Genomic DNA, 7,035 nt, shown 5'->3' with positions numbered 1-7,035 from the left:
AAATGAAGTTAAAAAAATAGCTGGTGTTACAGACTAAATATTTGTATATGTCAAAAGTTTTTATAATGGAACTCCAATCTTAATGCAGCTATAATTTGGCAATGTGAACTTAAGGAGGTAAAGTTATGGTTAATTTAGTGCCCTTACAAATTCTCTCTATTTCTTTTCTGCTCTCCTTTCTCTCACTCTCTTGCGAGGATACAGAATGGAGGTCATCATCTGCAAACTAGGGACAATTACCTTCTAGAGTTGAGCATGGTTGGCTTCTGATCTTGAACTTGTAGCTTCCCATTTGTGAAAAAAATAGACATCTGTTGTTTAAGACCCAATTTTATAGCATTGTGTTATGGTAGCCCATGCAAAGCAATACTGCCAGTAAGCCTCTTGATAGATGGATAATGCTATTAATCACAAGGGAAATGCAAATGTAAAGCTTAATGAGATTTCACTATATACATGCTAGAATGATAAATTACTAAATCCTGAGGATATCAAGTTTTGGCAAAGACCTAAAGGAACTACATGTCTCATACATGGCTGGTAATTGTGTGACTGTTTGGAAAAATAGCATGCTTTTTAAGAAGTCAAACATCCGCCTATCTTACAACCAGAGAGGTTTCCCTTGGCTCTCTTCCCAAACAGAAACAAAACTTTAGGTTTGTACATGTTTACAGCAGCTTTATTTGTAGTGTCAAAGGCCGATCATAGGCCAATAGAATGGACGAAACCTTATGGTATGTCTGTCTGAAGGAACATAAGCCAGCAATAGAAAGAACAAACTCTTGATACATGCAGTAGTATAAATAAACCTTGCAGACGTTTCACTAAGCAAGGGAATCCAGACAGAATACAGTACATTCTTTAGACTCCATTGAATTAGACTTCTAATACATATAAAATTAATCTGTGTGATTGAACTAGATTGGCATTTTCACAGTGAGAGGAGCAGCTGATTAAATGGGAGGATAAGGGGACTCCCTAGAGTGATGGGGTATTTTATATTTGATTGAGGTGGGTGTTACACAGGTGTTCTCATTTATCAAACTTAAAATTTATATGTTTTATTTTCAATAGCCTATTCCCTGCAGTGGGGAGAGAAGACTGGTCTAACCCAGGTGCAGAGAGCTCAGAGCAGGGAGGCACCTGCCTAGGGGAATAAGCTTTTGTCCTTCCCTAGGACAGATGGAGGCCTGGCAGGTACCCACATGGTTACCGTAGTGCTTTAGTGCTTTCACCCTGTGGGAGTGTGCATTGTCTATGCAGGTCTGCATACATGCCGGAAACGTTCCCAGTGTATTCTGGTGGTGTCTAGTTCTCTTGAGACTTACTCAGAGACTTAGTCAGAGGGTTTTAGACATTCCTATCTGGGTATGAAACATTCACCTTCTAGCTGAATTCACTTTCTCTAGCTAAAGGAAATTGGCTCTTTTTTTCCATCATCTGGCATGTTCACAAGTTGCTGCTATAAGATCTGTGATGCTTTGGCATGCCATCCACTCCCTCACTGTACCTCTGCCCTCACTGGAATGTATTAGAGTGCAGTGGGAGAAAATTACTAGAGTCATTGCTTTATTCTGTTCTCTATGCTGTTCCACACACAAAGAAGAACAGAAAATTTGGGCCTTTCTACTTCCCTTTTTGCCCTAGTTACCACCTTGGTGGCTCCCAGTGTGATTAGCTCAAAGACCAGAATTCCTCAAGGGATTCTCACATGCTAAGACCTGGGTGCCCTCCCTGGTTTCAATGGGTTGGATAGGCTACACATTTTGATATTGTGTGTGTGTGTGTGTGTGTGTGTGTGTGTGTGAGAGAGAGAGAGAGAGAGAGAGAGAGAGAGAGAGAGAGAGAGAGAGAGAGAGAGAGAGAGAGGAGAGATGCACTTGAAATAGTTCAGGCTTGAAAACCAGTTCGTTAGGAAATATAAACTAGATGAAAACAAGCTATAATGAAAGTGAAAAATAAAACTGTATCAGTTAACTGATGATTGAAAATCAGGAGGACCAAATGAGCCTGTGAGGCTTGGTGCATTTAATTTATGGGAGGAATTACCTGAATGGTTAAAAAAAAAAAAGCCTATCCTGCGTTGGCTGCCTTGAGCAACATGGTTTTTGCCTATGCCTTTCCTCAGTGTGTAGAGCAAAATAACTGGCCCATTTGAAGTTCTTTGCCTTTCTATGTCATGACACATTTCAGTTCCTTATTTCATCTAGGATGAGAAGGCAAGGGACATCAGTAGGCAACCTGGAAGCTAAAATTTGCCTTCATGAAAGCACTACAAGCCAGAGATAGAGAAGGGAAATATCAAGAGGCAGGTAGAAGGCTCAGTGGAAGAAGGGGGTAGTCAGGCTGCTTCAGTGAGCTCAGCAAGGTATTCAATCCTTCCACAATCATTCAAGGGAGCTGGAAAGTCATATGGGCTAGGAGTGTTGAACAGTGCTACTCCTGATGTGGTCCATGCACAACAGCATCAAGCATCATTTCGAGCTTGTTAGGAAATGTTTATTCCTTGTTTTCAGTTCTTGAACCAGAATTCCTATGATTTGTTTCCTCAGCGTTTTCATACTGGCAGCCAAAGGCCACTTTAGTTCTTTTGTTCAGGCAAAAAGGATGTTGGCTTGCAAAATATTGTTAGAAATTAAATTTGTTGCCAACAGTTACAAACATAGTTTTTTTTTTTTAATCTTTATTACTGTCTCATCATGGCAAAACTGAAGGTCTGACATTACTTAATCCAGCCTACCGTTTGGCCCAGTCTTTCACAGTCAGGTAAACTTGCCCTTTCAGTTTTGCATGGACTTCCCATACCTATAGTTTCTTCCCAGTTCCAGGGTTCAAATGTCTGTTGTCCTTTAGCACTGACCTTGGCAGTTTGCTCAGTGGTTGATGCAGAAATGGGTGTGCAATCCAGCCCACTGGCCAAAAAGTTCCAAAAGAAATCAACTGGAAGTCTTTCTGAGAAAAGATTTTTTTTTTCTTCTCTTGGGAGATTTCTCTTCTTCCCCTTGACACCATGTGTTGATGTGACACTTGTTTTCATGTCATAAGCAGTCTGTGAGTAAAACCAGACCAAGCCAGAGTAATGTAAACTTGAAGCAAACTTGGGACCTTGAGAATCCCAAGGAGCTGCTGAACCTCCCACTCTGAATCCCACCCTATCCTGTGCTTCCTGCCATGGATCACTGCACAGTTCCTTATTGTTTCAGAGACTTTATTATTGGCAACCAGAAACATCTTAATTGATTCAGAGGAAAAGCAACTCATCAGCTTGAGTTTGTGTGCTTTTTTTCCAACTGTCATTGTTACTGACGCCCATTGCCTCATCTGGGAGAGAATTTCCAATGTTGAGTCTCGGTGTAATAAACCTTGTTGACTTTGCTCGTTTGGAGTGTGGTTCCAGAGTCATTGTTATATGTAGAATTGCCTCATACCCCATGGAAGAGACTCTCCGATACCACTGTGGATTTAGATTATGGCTTTACTCTTATTACTTTTATAATCATGGCGATACCTTAAAGTTGCTCAGCTTCCATTTCCTTTTCTGTGAACTCCTAATCTACCTTAGTGGGCTGCTACAGATTAAATGAAATGATTGCAATAGTCTGATTCCAGTTTTGGATGTTTTACTGCTGATAGCTTTGACATGGAACCACTCCCTGTTTTCTTTGTGTCTCACATCTGGAAAAGCTGATAAGAAAGTACAGTGTTCCTTCTTAGGTTGTTGATAGGAGGCTGTATGGGGCCCTGTCTCCACATGGAAACTCTGACCCTGCCTGTTGCCATCACTATAAGACCTCTACACCAGTGCCTTCTTCTTGTTGTTTCAAGGCATCTTCAGATCTCCTTTGTGTGTAGTTTGGGTCTGTCCTACTTTGAATCATGTTGTGAATTACATGTTTTGAAATATTTTTGGTATGTCAGACACTATTGTTCTGTATATCAAACCTACTTTTGAGTGATGGTCTACCCCGTTCCTTTGGAAAAGTCATGGTAATGTCATGTGCAGGGTGACTACTACTATTTTAAAAGGCTATATGTTATGACCACTACTATTTTAAAAGGCTATATGCCTGTTTATGCAGGTCAGAGGTCAACCCCAGATGGTGTTGCTCAGGAGTCGTTAATCTTATTTTTGAGGAAGGGTCTCTCAATAACCTTGAACTCACCAAGTAGGCTAGGCTGTCTGATCAGTGAATCAAGAAGATTTGACTGTTACCTCTTTTCCAATGTTGGGATTACAACCATAGTTCACTGGGTCATTACAGGGGTGCTTGAGACTGAACTGTGGTCCTCATGCTTGCATGGCAAGTACCTTACCACCTCAGCCATCTCTCAAGCCCCATTATATTAAATGTTAAGGTTGTTCTCAAATAGTCATCAACATGGGAAATAAAAAGATGAGTTCTTTGTCTTCATCCCACCTCTAACAACCATCTTCCTATCATTCATGTTCCATTTATCGTTACTCCTCCAGACTCCATTTTTGATAAAAAGAAAATTCTAGCACACTCACCTAGAAGCACTTTAGTACAAATCTAATAGAATTTTCTTATCTTGTGTTAGATTTTTATTGTTTATGATATATCTGATATATACACACATATACACATACATACATACATATATACATACATACGTATATATATTACAAACACCTAGTGGAATGATGCCTATAACCAAACATAGCCTCATACTTTTAATTTTTATATTAAGAACATATAAAATTTGTTTTTTCCATGAAATAATACATGATTTATACATATTATATAAAATATAATAATATTTATTATAAATATTTATAATAAATTATATATATATATACCCGTTGAGGGATATTATTTAGCTGTTAAGAAGATATCCTATTTATGACATCATATATGAAATTAGAGGACATTACTGTTCTTATTTTTTTTTGAAACATTTTCATCAAACCATGATCACACACTAAAATTTATATAATTCTTTAACATTAAATACATTGAAGCAGTGTCAAGATTTCCTTAGTTTCTTTAAAAGTATCTTTTATGATCAGATTTCCAAATAGAATTCAGTAAGAGAGTCTCGGCTATTTCAAACTCTTTAGGAAAGATGAGCTGAGAAGTGTCTCCTTCTATGTCGCCAGTCTGGGGATCGCTGCTGCTGGCCACCATTGCTTCAGGATGTCACCTGTGTCTTTTTATAGGCGAGTTAAGACCATTAATGTTGAGAGAAATTAAAGACCATTTAGTGCTTATTCTTGTTTGTTTTTGATTTTTTGTTGGTGGTATTGTGTGTAGATTTACCCTGATTTTTGCTTTGCCTTTTGATAAAGTGGGATTATCTATTGCCTATGTTTTGTGAGTGTAGTTAACTTCCTTAGGTTGGAGTTTTCCTTCCAGTATTTTCTGTAGGGCTGAATTAGTGGCTATGTATTGTTAAATCTGGTTTTGTCACGGTATATCTTGTTTTCTCCATCTATAGTGACTGAAAGCTTTGCTGGGTATTGTAGTTTAGGCTGGCATCCTTGTTCTTAGTGTTTGTAGACTATCTATCCAGGACCTTCTGGCTTTCAGTATTTCCATGGAGAAGTCAGGTGTAATTTTGATAGGTTTGCCTTTATATGTTACTTGGCCTTTTTCCTTTGCTGCTCTTTTTTTTTTCAGTGATTAATAGAAGATTTATTTATGCAAAAATTGTCATCCTTGCCAAATTAGTATGACAGCTTAAATGTTCAGTCTAGTTTTCCTTCCTGGATAAGTTTTTCCTTTCTGTACCTGTCTGTTTTGAAAACGTAATACCAGAAGATGAGAGGCCCAAAAGCAGCCACAACACCTAAAAGAGAGTTCTTGGGAGTGGTTCTGAAATTGGGATAAATATTTGTTGATCTTGCATAGGTTCATCGAATCAAGGCAGGATCTTCTATGTGCGTTTAGCATTTGGGGTACTTGTACTGAAGCAGATATTCCCGTTAAAGTCTGGCCCTTATGCTCAAACGCTGGATCTGAGCCTTTCAGGTCTCCGGAGACAAGTCTTATTCGGCTGGATTGAGGGTACTGGGGAAAGTGGCTAGGGGCTCAGGCTTATACTTGGAACCCACCATCTTGGCTCCCTTTGCTGCTCTTAATATTCTTTCTTTATTCTGTATGTTTGGTGTTTTAATCATTATGTGAAGAGGGGACTTTCTTTTGTGGTCCACTCTATTTGGTGTTCTGTAAGCTTCTTGTATTTTCATTGGCTTGTCTTTCTTTAGGTTAGGAAAGTTTTCTTCTATGATTTTGTTGAATATGTTTTCTGCACCTTTGAGTTGTGCTTCTTTACCTTCTTCTATACCTATTATTCTTAGGTTTGGCCTTTTCATGGTGTCCCATATTTCCTGGGTATTTTGGGTTAGGGATTTGTTGGACTTGAGATTTTCTTTGGTCGATGACTGTATATTCTCTAGAGAGTCTTCAACAACTGAGATTCTCTCTCCCACCTCTTGAATTTTATTGGTTATACTCACATCTTTAGTTCCTGATCATTTATCCAGCCTTTCTATTTCCAGCATCGCCTCATTCTGTGTTTTCTTTATTGTTTCTATTTCAGCTTTCATGCCTTGAACTGTTTCGAGTACTTCCTTCAATTGTTTGGTTGTTTTTTCTTGGCTTTCTTTAGATTCTTTAAGAGATTTGTTTATTTCTTGAATTTTTTTGGTTTGTCTTTTCCTCTACTTCATGTAATTTTTTGCTTGTTTTTTCTTCTATTTCTTTAAGGGATTTTCTTGTTTCCTCTGTAAAGGTCTCTATCATCTTCCTAAGATAATTGTTGAGGTCCATCTCTTCTTCATCTTCTGTGTTGGGCTTTTCAGATCTTGCTGGTGTGGAGTCCTTAGATTATGGTGGTGTCATATTGGTCTTTCTGTTGTTGAATGTGTTCTTATTCTGTCTTCTTCCCATATCTTCTCCCAGTGGGTGCAGGTGGGGTCTCTCTATCTCCTTTTGTCACCCGGTGGTGTGTGGGTCAAGACTTCAATGTCTGAAGCTCTGGATGATCTTCCCTCTCTTGGTAGTCTCCTGACTC

The 7,035-nt window shown here is 38.7% G+C and overlaps 1 pseudogene; it reads right to left on the bottom strand.

Annotated features, from left to right (window-relative positions):
- Positions 1–5,686: 5,686 nt before the first annotated feature.
- LOC100769046 lies at positions 5,687–6,076 on the bottom strand (annotated as a pseudogene).
- Between the last annotated feature and the right edge of the window lie 959 nt (positions 6,077–7,035).

Source organism: Cricetulus griseus, chromosome 6 (genome assembly GCF_003668045.3).
Source record: "Cricetulus griseus strain 17A/GY chromosome 6, alternate assembly CriGri-PICRH-1.0, whole genome shotgun sequence".
NCBI classification, from domain to species: Eukaryota; Metazoa; Chordata; class Mammalia; order Rodentia; family Cricetidae; genus Cricetulus; species Cricetulus griseus.
Note: the sequence above shows the minus strand (reverse complement) of the source record. Positions and strands in the feature narration are given on the sequence as shown.